The 22,733-nt window shown below is 46.1% G+C and overlaps 1 protein-coding gene across 2 annotated transcripts in view; it reads left to right on the top strand.

The window, feature by feature from the left end:
- Nucleotides 1–22,733, top strand: part of PLXNB1 (plexin B1) — a 77,821-nt gene continuing 55,088 nt past the window's right edge. The window contains exons 1-2 of one of the 2 annotated variants that reach the window (XM_066195055.1): nt 1–84; nt 21,718–21,988. The gene's annotated coding sequence lies outside the window, so the exon portion shown is untranslated. The remainder of the gene's footprint in view (nt 85–21,717; nt 21,989–22,733) is intronic. The other variant, XM_066195056.1, reaches the window with a different exon arrangement.

A 22,733-nucleotide genomic window follows, 5' to 3' on the forward strand; every position in this document is an offset into this window, starting at 1 on the left:
GGGGCGGGGCGGGCGCTCCGCGGCTCGGTGCGGGCAGCGCTCGGCGGCGGCGGCGGGAGCGGAGCGGGGCGGCCGCCGGGGCAGGTGAGGGGCGGCGGGCACCGGGGCCGCGGGGAGGGGGATGCGGGCTGCTGCCCGCCGCGCCCGGCCCGGGGGCGAGGAAACGCTGCCGGGGGTCAGCGGCCGGCGGCAGGTGCCGCCCGGGGGCCGCGCTTTGTCTCCGCGTGGGGGGATGGGCGCGGCCCCTCCGGAGCGGCGGCGCCTCCCGGGCGGGGCGAGGGGGCTCCGGTGGGCTGGGAAAACCCCCGCTCCTCAGCCGCCCCCGCGGCTGGCTCTGCCGGGAGGAGGGCGGGGGTCCCCGCGGCTCCGCGCCCCGGAGGAGCAGCGGGAGCGGGCGGCGGGGCCGGCGAGCCCCTCCGCCGGCGGTAGCGCTGCCGGGATGCGGGGAGCGGTAGGACCGGCCGAGCCCCCGCGACCTGGGCAGGGCTCGGTGGGAGCCGGCACCGGGCTGAGGGTCGGGCAGCCCGTGCGGCCGCGCTGGAAGAGCTGCCCGGCCCTGGCCCCGCTCCTCGGAGCGCACTGACCGGGTAATTCCCGCTGGTCTGGAGATCTCGTTTTCCACCTTGAACACATTCCTTTTGAAAGAGTTTGCAGCAAGTGTCTGGGCCCCTCTGAGCAGGTGTGTTTTGTGTTCCAGGAGTTGCAATTTGAGATCTTTCTTTTCCTAAATCTAAACTTTCTGTGACTGCTGCTTTATCTCAGGGCAACAGTCTGGAACAGGAGTAGTCCTGGGAGAATATCTGTGGAGTGCTGCTGTAGTTACAAAGAGGAAGGGGCTACAACCCTGAGTGTTGTAAAACAGTGGGGTCAGTATTTTACTTAAACAAGTGCTCTATTCTGTGTAAGGCTGAATGTGATCTGCTCATTTGTGACCTCACTTTTTGAACAGGGATCACAGAAGTGTTCTGCCTTGTGTATGAAATGCAGAAATCAATGACTTATATTAATGATGTGCCTGTGTGACGTCAGGGGGCTAAGGCAGTGATGGAAACATTCACCCTGATTTAGGGGGAAGCTGATGCACTGAGCTGTTTTGCTACGTGGGCTTGCATTGTAATGGAGAAATTCGTGTTTCCCCGTGCTACGAGTGGGGCATGGAATTTCACAGGTTTTAATAGGGTCACTTTGAGAGGGCAGCAACATCTAGCAGAATCACAGGAGAAGAAAGCAAACAAGTTTTGGATGGAGAAGAATCTGGCAGGGAAGGTGTCTTGTAGGTAGTTTGGTGCTGAGTGGACTATTTCTATGCACATCCACACCTGTGTGCAACTGGACTGGAATCTGTAAGCCAGGGACTTGCCCTGAACTGAGATTTGGCCAGAAAGCATTTACTATAGCATGGTCATATATGGAATTTTCTCTTTAAATTTCTTCCACCATGTGAAAAGAGTTAAGTTAGTAATACGATTAACAATATTTAATAAGATTAAAATCACCAGCATAACTCTTGAGAAAGGTGGGTGCAGACTGTCAGCAGTTGACACTTTTAATCTCTACTTTCTCCCGTGTGAGTGCTGTTAAGAGTTCAGGCTCCAAAACTCTGCTTGCCTTTCAGAACAGAAAAATCCTGCCCTCGCCTGCTGACAGCTCAGGTATTGCCTTACCTTTCATGTCCACCAACAGCATCATATTCCCAGCGGAGCCACGGGATGTTCCCATATAAGGGCAGAGGGAATAGCTGACAGAGGGCTGTAACGAGTGTGCAGAGCTGTTCCCTTCAGTGCCAGTCTTTGTGTGAAGCGAGGTTGTTGCTGGAGTGTTGCTGCTGCTGGCACGCTTGGGCTTTCCTGGCACTGCCAGCGGAGCCTGCAAGGACTAAACGAGTCTGAAAAGTATCGGCTGCTGCCCCGTTAGCCTGGAGAGAGGCTGCCTGCCAAATTAAGCAGTGCCAGATGTATGTTGGGTGTGCTCTGAAGGAAAAAGCACCCACCCAGGTTGCCTGTGTGGGGTGTGTGCTATCCAGCACTGTCCAACAGAAGACAAAAGTAATTGCACTTTCTGTCTTCCACTGTTGCTGTTTGGTTTCTGGAGTGTTCCTTTAGCCAGCAGTGGTGGGTACAGGGAAGCATGGTATCTCTTTCAGTGTAAGTTTCAGTGTCAGCTGGAAAGGGAGAACAACAGATGAGGACAAGTTCAGAAGAAGATGAAGAAGCCACTCCCCAGAAATGCTTGAGATTTTCTTCTGGTAAAAGCTTTACTGCTGAATTGGGTAGATTGACATTATTTCTCTTCTGTCATCTTCTTCTCTGTCTCAGTCCTTCCTGCTGCCTGTCAAAGCAAACTCAAAAGGACTTCAGTTTCTTCTCCTCACTGACAGCCTCTCCATCTGTTCTGTTTTTGTTTGTAGCTGTTGTTTTTTTTCTCCTGAAACTTCAAATTGTTTGTTGTAGCCAAGTTCTGAGCTGAACCCTCCCAATCTTGCATAAGGGCATCTTGGAGGAAGATGATAGGACTTTGATTCATCCCAGGTTGCAGGCTGTGCAGGGTGGTAGCAGTCAGAGGAGGCATGAGCCTGCCTGCTTCCTTGTAAGAATTAGCCCTCTAGATACAAGCTAGTTTCAGGAAGCAGGGGTTGGACTGGTGCCCTTTTTGCTCACCTGGAACTTCAGAGAAATATCTTTGTGCTCTGGGTGCTGGGATCTGGTGCATTCTACTGACTCTCCTTTGCATTCCCTATAATCTGTTTAAGCCCTGGATTTGATTTGCATTTATTTGTGGTTCTTGTGAGTATCTGATTGCAGGATTACTGTATCTGAAAGGATTCATCTTCTGCTGTTCATGAAAACCACAGGAGGGCTGCTTTTGCCTTTATGGGAATGTGCCAGCTGGTCTTTCATTGTGCTGGTATCATTTTCCCTGTCCTATTATTGGAGGCATCTTGGTTGTGGTGATGGTTGTCATGATGTCTATAGAGAAGATTCATATTGACCATTATTTGAGCTTTGTCTGGTTTTGTCTCGGTGCTGGAAGACAATTCCTGTAAATTCTTGCATGTGTTTTTCAGAACCAAGCGCTTGAGGCAGTAGGAGCATGTGCACAGTCTTGTGACGTGATACTGCTGTTCCGGAAGGCAGAGTAGATGCTTAATTTAATTGGGAAACAGTAAACTCATGTGTTGCACAGTCTTTGCTCCAGCACAGTGGTGAAAGCCAAAGGATCTTTCCCAGTGGCACACTGAGTCTAGGAGACTCTCTAAAAACAGCATGGAGGGGATTTTGCTACCTGCATACTTCTCTGGAACCATGAAGAATCAGCCTGCGTGCTGTGGTTTGCCACGGTGATAACTGAGATGCTCCCCTGCTTAATAAACTGGCTGGGGTTGTAGTTGCTGGAGCTCAGACTTGCTAAGCTGCAAAGGTGCCAAAACATGAAGGAGGATGTTCCAACCTGTACCAACACGCAGCCCTGACTAATGGGAGAGCCACAGTGCTTTGGTGTGAGCTCTTTAAGGCTCTGCCTCTTCTCCCCAACTGCTTAAGTAATAAATGCGGAGGACTTGTTTTCACTGCTAATAATTTTTTTCAGCCAAGTAGTAACTAAGACATCTGAGCTATTCTGAGGTTCCAGGAAACAATTTAGGTCTTTTGGTTAACTAGAAGTAAGTGCTGCCTCCCAATGCTCATGAGGGAAAGAAAAAAGAAGAAACAAATGGTTTCAGTTTAGGTCAGGTTTTTTTGTTGTTGGTTTGTTTTGTTTCGGATATTTTGCTTTGGTTTTTTGAGTTTTTGGTTTGTTGGGGGTTTTTTTATTTGTTTTGTTTAGCTTTGTTATTGAATCAATTTTTAAATAGTTTCTAGTATCCTGAATTTAATTTTAGACCTTTGCTTTCAAGTCCTGCCTGCCAATCTCAAGAAAGAAAAAGAGAGGAAAAGGAAGTAGAAAAGATCTTTGTGGTAGCAGGATCTGATTTTAGATGTTGATCAAAATGTGAAATTAATCTTCAAATGAAACAGATCCTAAGGAAATTTCCAGATGCCAGGCTTTAATTGAATGTGAACTTAAGTGATTTGCTTGTGGTATAAAGACTGCAACTGCTGTTAGGATCACTTCTTCTGTGCCTGGTACACATGTGAGATTTTGCTTTGCTTCAAGCTCTGAAGTTTCACTGTGGAACCACCTGGAACTGTTGAGTTTCTCCAGCCTCTGCTCTGCAAAAATCTCAAAATTTTTGCAACTTCATAGCTACTCCCTTTCAGAAAATGATATTTCATTTCCCTTCTTGAAGTATCTGAATGCTGTAATTTTATATTGCTATTTGTATCTATTCCTGGTCTATCTCATGTGGGAAGTCTCTTGTCCCTGTGTCACAGGCTGTATGGGGACTGATCTTTGCTTCTGGCAGTGATTTGGCCAGGCTGGTTCTGTATTGGGGTTTGGAGTGTAGGAATTGTGTCACAGCTTGCTCCAGATACCCACACAGAATCTGTGGTGAGCCATTGGGATACACAGCTGTAAGGTATTGACTAAATGGTTTGCTGTTGCTTTGTATCTGCAGGTGCAGACAATTTCAAGTCATCACCATTCTCCCTCTCTTTGCACTTTTCCTTAATTCTGAAATTAAAGGCAGTGCTTCTGGGTTTCAGTGAAAAAAACATGTGTGTCAGCTTATCTTGGCATAATGTGGTATTGAGTCGCAATGATGAGGTTCATCCTGCTGCTGAAGTTATTCCAAGGAGAATGGAGTCCCTCTTGTGTCCTACCCTTCCCTGCAGCTCTGCCGTGGCAGGAGGGTAGTTGTGCCTGGAACTGTGCAGGTGGAGGAAGCTGATTGTGTTCAAGCATTTATGCTGATGAGACTTGTTTTCTGACTAAATTGCATGTCATTCTGTAAATAGAATGGGTATGTTTGACATCTTACCCTGTTATAATAATTCTTAAAATTGCTACATAGAAGTAGTGTTTTCAGCTGAGGGTTTCTGCCCATGTATGTCATTTCAAAATAATTTTTGTTTCAATCTCTGCTCTTTTAGCTTTCCTTTACTGCACCATTTCACAATTTGATTGAGTGGCTTCCCTGCTCTTTGTGTGGAGTTACATTAAGAACTGGAGTACCATCTGTCTCCCCCCTCTGATCCTGACTCCTGAAGATGGTGTGCTCTTGAAATCCCTCTTTGCCTACAAGTGCCCATGCCCTCATCCTCCTGTGTGAGACACTGAAGGATTTTTGGATTCTCTAGTTTCCATAAAGAAATGCCAACCTCTGTGAAGAGCTGGCCAAGCAAATGCTTGAGAAAATGCTCATGGTATTGCCTGCTGAGTGTTCTGCTCAGCTGGAACTCCTTCAGACAACAAAAATTTAAAGCAGAGGAACCATGGTTTCAGAGATGGTCCTGCCAGATCGGGCTTTGTCAGAAATAACGTCCTCACTGTAGCTGCTGTAGGGTTTTGGACAGTTAGTTAATGGCCCTGAAGCAACTCTCTCTATAGGACTTAGAGCCTTGACCCCAAGATTCTTTTGCTTTGAACCTTTTAAAATGCTGGAGAGGGTGATTATGTTATTGAATTATGAAATTCTTATATGTGAGAGCATTTTGGTAACTCGTGCCATGAGCATTTTGATCATCTGTTTGCTGTCTTCCACACACCAGAGTCATAAGCTCTTCTCACCTGTCTTCTACTGTCTCCTAGTGTAGCCAAAAGTTGTATGTGCTGGAGATCTCTAGTGCAGAAGCAGTTCCTGGACTTTTGAATCGCACTGACATCAATATTTTGATCTTTATTTGTTTCCTGCTTGACTTCTTGCAAACCACTTTGATTGCAGTCCACTACTGAATGATTCTACCCAAGAGAATGGTAAAGCTGATGGGCAACTGAATTAATTGTCTGAGATCTAGATGTGCCACTGTGGGAAATGGAGAAGTACTAATCAGGGGCTTGGTTTATTTGCCAGATCTTTTCGGCATTTTGATAGAAATTAGTGAAATGAGGCTGCAGAAGCGTTGAAGTGCCTAGGGAGACTATGGCATTTGTGAATTTATATTCTGATCCTCAGCTGAAACATATTTTGAATTGCATTTCGTGTCAACCTGAAACTTGAGAGAGGTTTAAGACTAAGATTGCAAGGGCTTTTTGCTGTGTGCCCTGCGTGGCAGCGCAGCTTTCTCGTGGTATGATGGAGAGGTGTGGCTCCCTTGTGTGACTGTGCCTTTTGAGGCACTGCTGTGGCTGTAATGGGTAACACTGACTTGTACTGTTTATTTCCTCCTTTGATCTAATTTTTTTCCTCTCTTTTGGGGATTTGTAACCAGAAACTGTTCTCCAGATGTGTGACAGCCAAAAGAGGTGCATGTGCAATTTCAGAATGGCCCTGAGTGATTGCTACCAGCTTGTCCTCTTGGCAGCATGGGCAGAATTTGAATTGGCAGGAAGGCAGAGCAGCCCCTGCGGCACCCTGAGTGACTCGATGTGCCGAGCTCCTTGGCCCCAGTAACAGGCAGCTGGAGTCCCAGAGCTGGAGTGTCTGGTTGTGCTTTGTGCCTGGCACTGCTGAGGTGATGCAGAGCTAAAGAGAAAGGAGTGGTGGGGTAGAACAGCTGCCATACAAATGCTGCTCCTGCTCTCTGTACTGCCCAGAGGGCAGGTACCTGCAAGCTTACCTCCCACAGCAGCACAGATGGGCAGTAGGGACTGTGTTGTTGGCAGTGTGGCCATATGAGCAGCTGCACAGGACCAGATGAAAGAGCCATTTAGCCTGTTTTGTTTTCTCTGGGCTTGGGACAGTCAAGTCTCTGTCCTCACAGTGCCCAAGTCACCATGGCCCCTTCCTTCTCCACACTGAACTGGTCTGCAGGGGAGGTGAAAGCCTGTGTCAGTAGCCTCAGTAACAAGCTCAGCAGAGTGCCACAAATAAAAAGGCTTCTGACAATCATGCTTTCTTGATAATTATATTATCTAGTTATTCCTGTATGTTGTAGTGGCAGTACTGTTCTGGATACTTGAACTTTGTAAATGTATTTTCTGGGCTCAGAACACAGGTGGCCCCCTGCCATCGATGGTCTTGCAAGTAATTGTTCTCTTTCATTGTGGGTCTGATGCCTGTCTGTACAGGGTGGTGGCATCATGAAGCTTTCCTTAATGACCTGTACTGATAACGGCCACTGTTCACAATGCTTTACTAGGCTTCACCACTGTGGAGAGCTGTCTCCGTTGAACTTTGTGAATAAGGGTTGTGAAAAGTAGAAAAAGGAGGCAAGCTGATGGACATGTCACAGAACAGTGTTATTTTGGATCCAGCCATCCAAATACATCTACAGCATCCCACCATCACAGACCCACTGTAGCAGAGCTCTTGCCATGGATCTATGAATGCCAAACTCGTTAGCTACAGACAAATAACATCTGAATGGTGTTTACCCTTCAGTGGATGACAGGGATGAGTGTCCTGCTGGGAGGAACTTGTGTGCTGGTGCTGCTCACACATTTCCAAGAACATTTCTGTTTAAGTGCTTTTGCATTTCAGTGTTCTCTTGCTGATCAGAGGTTTGTGTCTGTGCCTGGTGGAAGTGTTTAGCATCCACATGCAAGTCCCAGGATGCTACTGCACTGAGCAAAGCTGTTACAGGAGAATGACCTGCACTCACAGTTCCGTGGTTTCATCCTTTTCCTGAATGTTTGAAAGCCACTGGGCTATGCATCTGTTTCCCTTCCTTCCACTGCTGCCAGCACAGCGTGATCATAACGGGTGTTACAGTGACAATTACAGACACTGTGTCTTCTGCAGGCTGCCAGAGCCTGTTTGATCATCAAAACAAATGATACCTGGCTGTTCAGCTCTAGGATTGTAATCTGCACCCCCAAGTGCACCATGTAGGAAGTACCAGAAGGCACAAGGTCCTAATGAAGGAACTTTGCCCAAAATACAATGTGTTTATTTTAAGCAGGTAGAAATTATATGTATGCAGTGATTCACTAGTGAAATGGTCTCAACCAGTATAAACACATGGACCATCCCTGTTATTCCACTCAATAATGAAAAATACATCTCAAAAACCACTTTTCTGTATAGAGGAAGGATACAGCTTTTTGTGCTTGTAAAACTCTTATCTCTGCAGTGACCTGTCCTCTGTGTTGCTGCGTCACAGACTGAAATAAAACTGTTAGCTGACAAAATAGTACTGATGTCTTTACCACTTAGTGATCTATAGGAAGACTTGTGTTTGTCTTCAGGCTGCTTTTCTGTGTATGCTCTGAGAAGTCTTGTGCCTTTGGCCTGTTTTGGACAGAAAGGTGAAAAGCTCGAGTGGACAAAGGAGAATTGATCTTTTGAGAGCTGCAAGAAAAAATAAAGTATTTCAGGACTTTCCTTCTAAGGGAGCAAAACACTCCCTTTTAAATGAAGACTCTGTTTACATGTGTTAATTCCCTTTGGTTTTTTGTGGGATGGAAAGGTCACTTTGTGTCTATTTAAGCTATGAAAAAAATCAATGGTTTAATCAATTTCTAAAGTAGATTTAGTCAAAATGACTACTGTGCTGTAGCTTGGGCTTTGATGTGTGAAGGTGTCCCAAAAAACTGCTACAAAAGTCAATGCAGGGCATTGCTGGAAGTAAACTTACAGAAATGGTGGGGGAATTTTCTGTCCCATTCACTATGTCCACAGGGTATTTTTTTTTCCCTTGCCCAGTCGCAGCGTGGCTTCCTCCTGGTGTTCCTACTGAAAGAATGGATCACTGCGAGCAGATCAACAAAAGCAATCATGCAGTTCACTTGAGCGATCATGCATAAATATGAGCAGACTTTCTGCTGTTAAAACTGATGAGTAGCCTTCCCTGAAACCAGTTTTCCATAGGCTGCTTGTCCCTGCTACTTGGAGCTGTCCTGGTGATCTTGTCCCTGACAGACAAGCTATTGGTGTTCCTGGGTAGCTGGGCCAGGAGGATTCACAATGGGAAGTAAATTTCTTGCTTTGAAAATGCTAAGGTAAGGACTGGTAAAAGCTACACGCTTCATTCTCCTATTGCCTTGGAATTATTTTCTTCCAAGTGGTATAACAGGGAGAGACCTTCCAGCTGTGACACTGACCCAAACCTGGCCTGTGCTCCTGCCTGTACACAGGGCATAACCTCTCTGCCTTGTGTTCTTTGCAAACTTAGATGTACATGTATTGTACAACACAAAATGAGAAGTAACACAAAATGAGAAGTGCCACACAATGGAAATCTGGTTAGAGGTGGAAGTTCAATGGGCTTCCTGCTAGAACAGAAGCAGAGGAAGGTACCAGTCCTTGTGATCTGGAGTGCCTGGTTAATATCTACAAGGGATTAATGCTTTTCATGCAGTCATCTTGAATAAGTCAGGTCTTTGGGGAGATTTGAGATGGGCGTTTATAATTTTGGTGTATACTTCAGAGGCTATACACCTCTGAAGGGATGGGTTGTATTAATAGTAAGAAAGTGCTGCTGGAAAGAAACACGGCAGCAGGTGATTGTTCATGTAATGTGTTTCTTGGCTGCTTGACTTGGAGTCATAGAATGGTATGAATAATTGATCTGTGCCAACACCAACAGCATACCTCATAATTATTTAATTAAAAGAAAAGGCTGATGCTTCTGAAATCATGGTTTACTGGGTACATTTCAGAAAGTGGTATTCCTAGCAGGTGACTTCAGCAAGCATCAGTAGTGTACTTTGCTGTTCAGTAGTTCATCAATATTCTGTAAATAAGTCTAAAGCCACCGCTAGTGTTGATTCAGCAGAGAAGCAGGCCATGCTGAGGACAAATTCAAAACCATGGCTGGAAATGACAGGAGTGTTGGGATTTTCTTGCCTGAATATACTGAATAAGATGTAAGTCCTTGGCAGAATGGGGAAGGTAGTGAAGTTTTCCTTAAAGGTTTTGGAGAAATGATTAAACTGTGATTAAGAAAGATACCCTTCTTAAATTTAGTACAGTCAGATAACTGGCTGTTAGCAAACTGAGATGATCTTTGCAGCGTGATTTCTGTAGCTCCTTCATTATGCTGTAAAATGGGTCCAGTGAAATCACATCCAGCTGATACAGGCAAGTTTGGACTTTGGTGTGCCAGAGATGCTGATTTTTCACTGATTGTGCCTCACCAAAGCAGTGACCTTGAAGAAGGTGGAAGAGGTGGGGGGAGGACAGTCAAATTGATATTTTAAAAAAAAAAAAAGAAAAAAAAGTTATAAGCTGTTCAAGGACTCAAGAAAAGATGCCTTGTACTGAGACACTCACAGGGCCAATCTGTTGATTGCCAAAAGAGCTATTGAGAGGTGACTTGGTTAAAACATGTGCATAATTGACTCCGAGGAGCTCCTCTTTAATCCAGCAGAGAAGGAATTAATGGCTCAAGGCAGAAGGCAAACAAATAAGAAATTAGTCTGGCCTCGCTGCCAGAAAGAATGATGGAGCCATTGTAGCAAACTACTAGCAGAGTAGTGAACTTAGGTTTTGACCTCCAAAGGCCTTTAGTCTGGATGCCATAAACCACTACATTTCACAGAACCACTTAATGGGCTTTATGGAGGTGTGAGTGGATAAAATGGAATAGTGCCTGTGTGTTAGGCAGGCAAGCAGAGTGGCCGTACCTTAAATTATGTGACTCTGACTAGTCCTGGTGCAACTGATTTCTCTTTTTCTGTGCTTTAGAAATAACACCAAGACCAGTTCAGTTGTGTTCTTCATCCCTGTTTGTTCTTTTCCCTCTAAACTTTGTTTATGCCTAGATGTTTTATGCGCCATAAGTGGTACATCCTGGATGTAAAGAATATTGTTCACAACAGGAGTGGCAACTTGAGGTTTGTACTTCAAATATCTCCTGATAATGAAATCTTTATATTTTTTTGTATTTCTTAGAAATATCAGTGTAATGGTGAAATAAACAGTCTATCTCACCTGTCCTGTGGTATTTATTTTATTGATTAAACTTTCTAGGATACTAGAGCTTTATTAAGCATTTAGTGTGTAAACCCATGTACTCTAAAGAATTACGTTAAATTCCAATGGCATTTAAGTAATTCAGTTTCATAATCTTCTCTTGCATTCAATGTGAAAATCCTATACAAGAAGTAAATCTGATGAACGTTGTAATTTAGCCTCTGATTGTTTCAGAGTAACTTGTGATTGTTTATAGGCTGAAAACTAAAGAGTTTTGCAAGGCTGGGAAATCATTGAGCTCATTTAGTCTGATGCTGTGTAAAGCAAGGCAGTGGCCTTTCTTGAATTGAAGCTAAACATTCAAGCTGAGACTGAACGTTAACAAAGAGAAGAGTTGCAAGTGATGGAGAGCTTGCCCTACTAAGTACATTTCAACATACCTTTGAGAAAAGAAGCTTGAAAAACAGACCTTGGTCTGCTCAGGCCAGAAATATGCAATTAGCAAATTATTAACCTTGTTGTGAATAGTTTAAGTAACGTGGTACTTGTTCTGTTTTACTTCTGATTGACTATATAATAGCCACCATCAGCAGTCTCTGCTGTGTGCTGGATTGCAAAATCTGCTAATTAACACATTAGTTTCATATTGATGCTGCCAATGTTTGCATTGAAGAACGTTGCTTTTTTTGGCCATATGGATGGGTGGGAATATCAAGATCGTGTTATGGCTCTGTGCTCATTCATGTGTGATGCTTTGTGTTCTGTTTTTCCCAAGACATCTAATCAGGCTTGGGGCTGAGCAGTGCCTTTTTGGAGAATCTTTAACTGAAAGGTCAAAATAAGCACAAGGCCCAGAGACAAGTCTTGCTGTCACTCTTCCCAGCTGCTCCCCCCCGCCCTCCTTTGTGTGTCTCTCTCTCCACATATACATATGTAGGAGTCCTTCACCCAGCACATTCATCTGTTATTTCTTTCCTGAGACTCAGGGCTTTTGAGTGCCACTCACGGTCTTCCCAAACAGAACACGGCTCTGCCAGCTGGATCTCCCTCAGGTGGGGCTGGGGGGGATGATTTGTGGTGTGGGAGCTCCTGGCACTCACCTGCTGATGGGGCTGCTGGCTTTGCACCACTGCTGTGCACTGTCAGCTGCCTGGCATGTGTGTGTCTCAATTAACCACGTGCAGGTAGACCAGGACTTACCCTAACGGCAGTATTTGCTTGTGGACTGGTGTCTGGTGGTTCTTTAGGGGAGTGGGAAGGAAAATGTGCCTTACAGTGGTCTCAAAGTGAGGGCTCCAAATGATGCTGTGGAAGCTGAAGATTTGGATTTGCAGTCCAGATCGGGCCTGACATAAGTAAATTTGTTCACACTTACCCTCTGCTACCTCCCATCCATGCGCTGAAAGTGTTACCAGGAAACTCCCTGTGGGAGACCATAAACATCAGGAGGGGGAGATGGTAAAATCTGAGTATTTATTCCAGCTCTCAGGGTGCATCTGAGGAAGATGCCTTTGTTTTATTGAATGAGAGATATTTTATGGTATTGATGGGCTTGTGCCTGTTGTAAGAGCATTTGAGGCAGTCAGCTCTTCTGCTTTTACTGTCACTGTTTCAGCCTTGCTTGGTTTCTCCTTTCTCTTACTCGCCAAGTGCAACTGAAAATGAGGTACTGAAGCAGCCCATCTAGTTTTTTGTATGCAATCTAGCAAATATTAGTACTGGAAACTGGGCTCCTGCTGCTGTTTGTCTGGTAACATTACCCTCTGTTGTTTCCTTGTGCTGCTTTTGAAAAATGCTGGTTTGGTTTTTCTTTGAGAGGTGGTTGGCCCATTAATGTATTCCAACCCACCTAATAATTCTTCTCTCAAATCTTTCATCAGGTTTTTTCTTTTATATAGTTTAAAAAGAAAAAACCCAAATGCCTTCCTTTACCCCTGGAAACAGCAGTCGTCTTGTTCTGCTGGGCTGAGTGCTGCTCATACTGATCCCTGCTGTTCCCTTTGTCTTCGTTTATTTTAGAGTTAAGTTATAAGCTGTTTAAGACTAGGCTATTTTTGGTCTGTATTTTTGTAGGATCTTTTACATGGGTCATCTAAACACTAAAATAAATGCTCTTAAAGGCAAAAGTACCATCTGCATCAGAGCAAGATGGTCATTGCTCTAAAAATGAAGTTTGGTGGATTTATTCTGATAAACCATTTTGGCAAGCATATGCCTGCACAGGGGAATGCCTGTGTCAGGGCTGGGCTTATGACCGTCTTCTGTCTTTATGTTGGATTGCCCTTTGTCAGCCAGATGCCTTATGATCCCACCTTCTCCCTCTGTCCCTCTTTTGACACTAGCTGTGGTGCTCAGCAGGGGCTCCCTGGCTGTGTTTGCTTTAGCTGGAGAGGTGTTTGCCTTCACTGCAGAATTCCAGTTTCCAGCTGCCGGGAAACGTGGAGTGCTTTTGTTGATTTATTAGGGCACAGTGCACCTCAGGGAATGCCTTTGCTAAGGAGCTGGGAGTGATAGAGGGGATCCTGCCTGTTGTAGTGTGAAGCCTTCTTGTTTCTCTTTACAGAAACATCAAGCGGGAATTCCCCAAAGCAAGGCACAGGAAAATAGCTCACTGGCTGACTACACTGGAGGGTGTCAAAGTGAGACTCAGTTAGGTTTCCCTGGCACAGAAGTAAGGAGGTGAATGATAGCTGCAATTTTAAGTGAGTTTTTGTGGGAGATGATACTGTGAATTGCCCTACCAGAGGGTTTGTATGCATTTGGTTGGTTTTAAGAGCTGGCATTCCTGAGCCACTGACTAGGGCTTTTTTCTGGGACTTGGCTTTGGGCCATATAAATCTTTAGCACTTGGAAGAGGCAAGTTTCAACCTCTTTTGATTTGCAAGCTTCTAAACATTTTACGATATGAATACAACAATGGATTTGGCTTTTTAATTATCTTTGGAAACAGCAAAAGTCTATGGACTACAAGTTTAGAAATCACTGACATGAGCATGTCTTCCTGTAGTGAGCTCAGTAGAACACCTTCACCTCTCTAATGTGTTGTAGCTATCTGATGGTGCGCCCCTTTTCTTTGCTTGTATTGCATGCACACACAAATACACGTTTCAGGACTTTTTCTTTCATTTGAGATTTTGGAGGCTGTTGCCCCAGATGATCTGAAACCAACACTGAGGAAAATGTTTGGTATTTGTACAGGGTAGGGTGGTCAGCTGGTCACTTTGTGTTGATCAAGTATTTGGTAGTTGCAGAGTGGGTTGTGTTTATGGGGCATTGGTGCTGAGAAGGAATTTCCTTTCCTGGCTGAGGTAGAAAGGCTGTCTACGTACAGCTTTATTCCTTTGCTTTAGCATTCCTTGAGGTTGTTTCCCTATTTTACAAATGCATCTTTTGAGAACTGCCAGGAAAATGTCTCTCTCAAATGGAAATGGAAATTTCTGAGCTCACAGGAATGAAAACCTTTGGGTCTGTGCTCACTGAGTGAAAAGAGGATTACCAACCAGCCATTCTCCAGAGTGCAAAGCAGTGGAGCAAAGTCTGCAGAGACCCTCTGAAAGTTACTGGCTTTCCCAAGGAAGGGTGCTTGTGAATAGAATTGAATAAGGTTGCTTGCGTCCCTCTTGGCTTCTCTGCTGCAAGTACAGAAAGCAGTGGAACTTGGAACTCAGTAGATGCCTGAATAAAATGGGAATTTTTTTTAAGTAGATGCCTTGTGAACAGGTCTAGAGCCAGTGTTCCTGCATTACTGTAAGAGAATTAATGGGTTTGTGACTGCATTTGGGCCTGAAAAAAGCAGGCAGGTGATGCTGATTTTTCCAGAACTGCTTGAAGGGTTCAGAAATGAGGATGGTGTGCTGGAGCAGATACAGATGGCTTATTTTCACTGGGGACTGTTAAATCTGCCAAAGTGTAAACTGCATCTTAACAGGAAGATGTGAGACAAGGCCTGCACATCTCTCCCTCTTAATTACTACAGCTCAGCTGCTGCTGTCTCTTATGCTTACACATCTGAAAGGTGACAATGACAATGTCTGGAATGGTAAAGCAATAGCAAGAAGGGTCTTTTTTTTTTTCTTTGTTGTAGTCTGGAACAAAGAAGTTATTCAACTAATAGTGAAGAAAATCCCTATGAAAAATCTTTCTGCCAGAAACTGCATCTGTCATTCCAGAAGATAATCAGAATTTCTGTAGATCTTGATGGCTTGTCTCCTGAGTGACTACAGGTAAAGCAGCAACCAACTTTCTCCTCTTCCCCACACTGACAGCCTCAGGAATGTTCACCACAGCAGTGGGACTTCCATTTTTGCTGTCCCTGCAGTTCTGCACTGGGTTCCCTCTGTACACATTATCTTTTTCAAGAAGTTGGAAAGCTCTTCTCACCAGTTCTGGCAAAAATCTCCTGTAACATTTTCACAGCAGTTACTTTAGATGCCAAAGCCCAGAATTTCAGATCCTCATCATTTGTGGCATGTAAAAGATGAGGTAGTTTTTATGACCTCCTCTTAGAGGAACAGGTACTTCAGTGGGAAAGATGGCATTGTGGTTGTGATTGCATTGCAGTGGTACAGCAAGAGTGGAGGTATGACAGCTCCCAGTTGGGCTGCATGTGATTGTTGGATTTGGTGTTTTTCCCTGAAAATCTTTTGGGTCACAGTCTCTCGTGGCAGTCTGGATGGTTAGCTATAAATGAGTTCCATCTTCCCTCACCCATGACTCTACTCTGTTTCATTGTATCCCTGTAAATCTGCTTTAAGAAACAGCTTTGTGGAAGTTTGTCTTCCTGCCTCCCCACCTGTTCTGTTTAGCTCAGGAGAACATGCTGCCAGGGCAGGATGGACTCTGCTCAGACACTGCATGGGCTGATGGGGCTCCTTCTCTCTGGGGAAAAACACACAGCAGGAAAAAAAAGGCAGCACAGTGCTAAAAACCACAGACTTTTTTAGGTGAGAGGAGAATGTCCTTCTTCATAGCCAGTTCACAAATAGGGAATAAAAGTTAAAGCAAGGGGATGCCTGTCCATTTGTATTAGCCTGGGAAATGGTGGATTTCTCTCATGAGGCCTTTGCCTCAGGGCATCTTGCCAAAAGGCATCTAGTCTCTATTCACTTCAAACACCTACTGTTCCTAAGCCCAAAATGTAGAGAAAGCTCATGAACTGTGGTCAGCTGAAGGCCAGAAAGCATGACCTGGTGCTTCATAAAAACCAATTAATTGAAGAGCTGTGACTTCTGAATGCTTTGGAAGTATGAGCAACACCTGCTGTGCAATGTGAACCTAAAGAGCATCAAGGGGTAATCAGCTCAAACATGGATCTAACCTGTATTTATGGTAGGAAAGGATCCTGGAATCTGTGCTGAAAATTAGAATTTGCATAAGTGAAGTGTTTTGGCAAACACATGCAGTTACTTTCTTCATGGATCCTGTGTATGGACTTTCTTTCTTCAGAGTACAAAGAATTCAAGACAAATTTTACTTTGGAGCTCAAAGGCATGTTTTTAGCAAAGGCAGTGGAAGCAGTGTTGGGACAGACTCCAGGTCTTTGGTGTTCCTGAAGAAACACAAACAACTGCAGAGGAGGGTATGGCTCAGATCCTTTTGCCAGCATGCTTAGCAGGCAGCCCTCTACCAGGTCTGGTTCAGGCTTCGACAAGTGACCTCTGTCCCTGAATGGGAACATAGAGAGCCTCAGTGAGCTTTGGCTGAACTAGGCTTTTGCCTGTCTGCTCTGGAGAGAGAGTAACCTCAGTGTTCCCTTCCTTCCCTCCCTCAGTGTGTCTGTGAAAATACTAACTTGATTAAGCTGCCAAAAAAAGACATTTGAAAAGTATACATTGCTCTCCTGTGTCCCAGCTTCTGTAAAATATGGGTTATGGTTGGTTCCTGTATATGGCGCTCAGTAATTTTACAGAAGAGAAAACGGCACCACTGCAACTATCTACACAACACTTAATACAGTGAGGTCTTAGTCTGTACTAGGACTCCAGAGTGCTATTCTGGGCATTATGAACCCGATTATATTACACATAGAGCTCAGATGGCTCAGAGCCACACTCAGGATATTAACTGTTTCTATTAAGCTTTGCATTTAGGGATCCTTCTGTCAGAGGAGGGGGGGCATGTTGGACAAGCTGGCATTCCCACAGCAGAACAGTGTGTGTGTGTATGGTTAGGGAGTGTTTTGTGTTTCGTTTGCACAAGGGGTAACCCGAGTTCTGGAGCTTGCTAAGATATGGATGCTCAGCATAATAATCTTTTCAATGTACTAGTTTTGTAGCTGCAGGTGTTGTGGAGGAGACGTGCTGATGTAGATGTACAGGAGTGCAGGAGAAACCTTACAAAGTGCTATAAATGTGTCTTAAGGGGAAATGCATACGTAGCGTGTCATCTGGCAGAGAATGTGATGAAGTAGCATTGACTGTGATTACTTGTGAGTCTTGACAGCCTGTGCCCCTCAAAGAGTGTTTTTAAGACTTGGTGTATTTTGTGATGAAGGTAGCTTTAGGAATAGTGAAGGCCCTTCTGTTTCTCTTAAAAAAAAAAAAAAAAAAAAAAGGTTTCTCTTCACGGTTTTGTTTTGTGCTGTTCCAGATTTTGTAAAAACAAACACCCTGAAAGCCCAAACAACAACAATAATGAAAGAAACCCTTTGTGGATCACCTCTGTGATCCAAACAACATTGATGAGTTTCTCACTGTTTGAATACACATTGTCTGCCAGGTGGGAACTGTGCAGCTCTTCCTTCCCTCATCACCCTGCAAGTGCAGGAAGAGATAAGAGGAATTTATTTAATCCTGCCCTCACACGGGCTGAGTTTGAAGCACACTACCAGACAGGTATGCTGAATTTGGAGCCTGAATGGCTGCCTTGGGGAGGAAAGGGGGGCAGAGAGTATGGCTGTTAGGGATATGAGGCACTGGCTGTTAGGGATATAGTGCTAGTGGGACAAGAGGGGTGCTGGACATGGTAGCACATGATGTTGAGAAAGCAACCTCTCATCCTGCCCTTGAGGTAATGCGAATTTGCCTTTGCAGGGCTTGGGGTTAAACCCTTCTCCCAGTAAAACTGCAGTTTGCAGCTCCTTTCTTTCTGCTGGGAGAGATGCAGCTGATGAGTAGGGACTGGCTAACATGCAGCAAAGTTATTCTTTGCAGGAGAAAGATGCAAGTGGATGGTGGTATCCATGTGCCATGTGGATCCACATGCCACCGTTCAGATCATGCTTTGACTGATGGAGAGGGGTTGATTGAGTTTGCATGTGTTTTACTGAAGAATATCCCCTTTCTCAGAAAGCAAACAGCTGACATCTTGACCTTGCAAAGGCTCATACATCTTTACCTTTTGAAAGCCCTGCTCTCCAAATGTGGCTCTATAGCACAAGAAATGCATGTGATGACCTTGTTCTTGCTGTGCCTTCTTGGCTACATTTTTTGTCTTGGATGTCAGTGACCCTGAGATCTGGGCATTTCACTCTGCTGTTTTGTGTTAAAAATGAAGAACAAACTGTAATGTGTGGAACCAGTTTGTGTGATGGAACCAATCAAAATAAACTTGAGGGGATGGTGGTGGTGCTTGAAAGAGCTTGGTTGAAACCTGGTAATTGGGCTTGATATAGTGAGAAGGAAAAGGGCGGTCAGGAAGGGACTGAATGGAAATCAGTACCCAAAATAAATATCGCACGAGTGGGGCATGAAGAGATAAAGAGTCTCCTTCAAATCAGATTCTGTGCCTGAGCCTTCCTCCAGAATTTCCTGCAATTTAGACAAATGACCAACTTCACATTTTTAAGTGGTGTTTGTGCTGAACACTTGCAGGCGTGCTTTCCCATCCAGCTGCTGAGCAGGAACCCTTGTTCTTCAGTCTTGCTGGGAGCTGCTCTGCGCTTTTTTTGTGGCAGCAGCTTTTGCTATAGGAGCCCCCCCCCGCCCCAGGATGGCTTTTTTCTGTGAAAGAAGCCAGCGCAGGCAGGCAGACATTATCCCCTTGCCGGAAAGAGGGACCCGGGCTCCCTGGGGAGGAGGGACGGGCAGAGAGTGATTCATTGCAGCTGGCTGCAGTTCGGCCTCCTCTCTCTCTTTGCCCTGGGTGCCAGGGAGTGACAGCTTGTGGGCAGCAGGCCAAGCCGTGAAAAGAGGAGTGTGTGAGGCCTTTAGCTTTCTCATGCTTTATCAAGCTGCAAAGAATAGCTCGATATTCAGCCAGCGTTGGTGCAGGTCAGGAGAATGGAAATGCGAACTTAACTCCTGACATGCTGGCTGATGGCTGACCGCACGCAGCATGTGGGGCCAAAGGGAGGAAAAGTGCCTTGATGACATGGTAAAGATAACTTTTTCTTAAGTGGGCAGCCTCTGGGACCTGCTGGGAGAGCGGAAAGATGAAAAGAGGGCTTTCCTCTTGCGCCTTGCTGTCTGTGTGCTGGTGGAGGATGGAAAAGCTGGAGAGTAGAGCTGCAGGAGTGACGGGCGTTCCGGGAAAGCGAGAGGCACTGTGGTGGACGAGCGGCAGGTCTGACCCTTCACTGCTGGCACAACGCGGGGGGCCGTGGCGCAGGTGCCCGTCAGTGCAGAGGGCGGGACGCGGCCGTTCCCGGGTGTGCCCGTGTGCCGAGGGCCGCCCGCCTGTGCCGAGCGCTGCCCGCCGGCGCGCAGGGAGTTAAGCTCCTCATCGCCCGGGGGTGAGCCTGCTTCGGGGTGTTGAGCTCCATTCCCACGGCTTTTCCTTTCTGAGGGCTGGGGGAGGGATCGCCTGGAACAAGTAAAATGCCTGGAGGCTGGAAAACAGCACCCCGGCCCCTCTGGCCTTGTGTTGGTCTGGGAGGGATCTGCGCTTCACGGCAGGCTGGGCAGGGGCTGCCAGCCAAGGCCGGGGTCTGTCGCTGCTGGGCAAGAGCCTGGGTTATTTCTCTCCTTTAGGCAAAGAGAGATGGCTCTGCAGGCAGTAGAGTGCTTGCCTGGGGACTGAAATAACAGAATTCTCAGCCGGAAGGACATAAAGTAGAAATGAAGCCGGAGCAGTCCTGTGGGCAGATCGCAGCACAGCTTAACCCACAGGTTTTGTGGCTGAGGAAGAGCAGCAGCACTGGGCTCCCTGCAGCACATGCACGTTTCTCAAAGGCATAAGGGAGCAGAGGCCTTCCTTCCCGATGCTGACTCTACCTTCTTCTCTTGCATCACTTTGAGCTGCTGAGTTGAAGGTGTTTGAAGCCCTGAGGAGCAGGAAAAGGGCAGGTGAAAGTGTGAGAGGCTGGGTAAGGGAGTTAGCAGGTGCTCAGAGTGCAGCCTGCAGCTGCCTGTGAGCCTAAATCCCACTCTTTCTCCATCAACACTGCAGGGGTCTGGGAGAGCAAGAGAGCTCTGCCGCATCCCAACTTGCAGTGGAGCTGAGTGTATCTGTGTGAGGTACTAATCCTGGCCAGCACCTATCTCCCACCAGAGGAAGAAGGGAGTTTGCGTAGCTGTTCAGCCCCTAGAAAGACTGAAGTTCCCTCTGAGGTCTAAGGTGTGCAGTCCCTATTCTCAACAGCTTTTGAATTCAAGGCAAGGTGAACTGATGTAAGCAAATGGGACCCAGTAGCAGCATAAAGGAGAGTTGAACTGTGGGCTCAGAGTGCAGTTACACAGTTTGATTCTGCTGGGCTGTGCTTGCACTGTATAGACCAGGTTATGCCAAAAGCCTGGCAAAGGTGTGGTTAGAGACTGGATTTTTGCTTGTGCATTGTGTGCCTGGCCTTGCATCTGCTCCAGATCTTCTTTGCAAAGAGTGAAGTACTGTGATCCTCCCACTTGCTGTCCTGGCTCCTGCGGCAGGAGGATCTGGAGGGGAGAAGGTTTGGGAAGCAGTATTGCCTGTGTGGGCAGAGGCTTTGTATAGCTTGGGTTAACACCCACATACAGACCTTAGTGATAGAACAACAGAGTGCAAATGTTCTGCAAATACCACACTCGTGGAGTATCTTGTTGATTGTTAATGCCAAAATCCTAATAAAGGCTGGTAGGCAGGAGCCCTTGTTGTCTTTTCTGCACGCAGGCACCTAATGGTCGTCGAGTTCTGCAGCTCTTTGCTCTGTCCGTTTATTCACCCAGCAGTGGGAAATGTGTCTGGAGTGGGAGCTGGGTTCCCAGGCTGATCTTAGCCCTGTGCAAGGCAGACCTGCAGTAGATGCATAAAGAGAAACTTGCGCTGGTTGCGAGGTAGCTTGGGACCCAGGTGCAGCTAAGGCACCGGCGAGAGCTGGCTCCCCTGCAGGGACAGGGGGTGTGTTCCCATTGTGCCTGTTCTGGTTTGCTCCTGTCTAGCCTCTTCTCATTATTCTCGCCTTGAGCTGTCTCAGGCCCAAAGGCAAAGTGCTGCAGAAAGCTCTGTGGGCATTCCCTTGAGAGATGTGGGGTCCTTGGAGAGTGTTCAAGGGAAGCACTGCAGTGGGCTGAATTGAGGCTGTTTGAGGCTGCACAGCTCTGAGCTAATCTCCCAGAGGCAGAGACATTACTCACCAATCAGGAATGTGTCTGTATTTTTCCTAATGAGAACAAAACATTTTATCCCTGTTCATTAGCAGAGAGTTAGCGTGTGCAGTTGCTATGCCAACAGACTCCTCTCCTCCGCAGACACACTGGGGGTGTCCTCCATGCCATGGTTAGAAGGGTGAACAGGAAGGCTGGTTCTGGCAAGAAAAAGATCCCATTGTTTTCCCAGGGCTGCCTGGACTTTGTGCAGCTGGCCAGACCATGCCTTCTCAGGGGAAGGGAACCACAGCGGGAGTCAAGTGCAACAGATTTAATTTATTGGAAAAATAATCTTTGCATTTCATGCTCTGTTGTTTTTTCCAGCTTGAGGCACACTCTTCAATAAGAGAAATGAAGGTGTCTCAACGTTCCCAAGAGTCCAGATGGTAAGCAAAATGTGCCAGGAGTCAGCACTGGGATGCCCATGGACTGCTGCAACCTGCTGGGCTCCTCCGTGTTCCTGATCGCCTCCGTGTGTGTGGCCACTGTCATGCTGGGCAGCCTCTGGATGCTGCTGCGTGACGAACCCACCTGACCAACTGTACCACCTGTGATTAGTTGACGAGTTCTCCAGGCACGTGGTCTACTGGAAAGAGTGAGTGGCTGTGTGTGGGAGTGTTCACTTGTTCCCTTTGCAGAAGGAACATTCTCTTTATGCAGGGAAACCCTGTGGAGGATGAAGGACATCTCTTCAACAGAAGCTCTCTTCTGTAGAGTTCTGCTGTAAGCAGATCTATTTACTCCAGAGGTTGCCTATTTACTTGTCATTTTTTTCTTTGTTGCCCCAACTTTCTTGGGAGAGTGATTGAGAATTGTGGGTTGCAGTGCTACCAGAGTCAGGCCACTGTACACCTGCAGTCTGCAATCTTCTTGGCACCTCTGGTGCTGCGCTTGAAATATAAAAACTAACTTTTAAACTTTGAATTTTCTGTAAAAGGGAATTAATTTAACCTACAGACAGAAACAAACCAAAAAAAACCCTAAACAAAACTGTGAGTTTCTGATGGTGATCTCTAAGTAGAAAAGGGCCAGTGAATGTTGCCAAATCTGAGACTCCTGGAGCAAGAGTGACATTCATCTCTGTCAATCACCATGGAGTGTGATGAGCTGCTTTGTGCTGGCTGAGCTTTGTGGTGTTGACAGTTATAGACCCTTGAAGAAATGTCTCCCTGAAACTGAATTCTTTCAGCCTGCTTCCTATTAAACCAGATCGTTACAACTCAACTGTCAGTTTGCCTGGCGAAGCACTCTGTAGGTGAATACATGGAATTTGAATATGGGAATTTGAATGTCAAATATAGGGTGGTACACCAGAGATCCCAGACTGGACGAGTTGCTGG

This window comes from Chamaea fasciata, unplaced genomic scaffold, assembly GCF_029207755.1.
Source record: "Chamaea fasciata isolate MVZ Bird 193981 ecotype frontalis unplaced genomic scaffold, bChaFas1.0.hap1 SCAF_13, whole genome shotgun sequence".
NCBI lineage: Eukaryota > Metazoa > Chordata > Aves > Passeriformes > Sylviidae > Chamaea > Chamaea fasciata.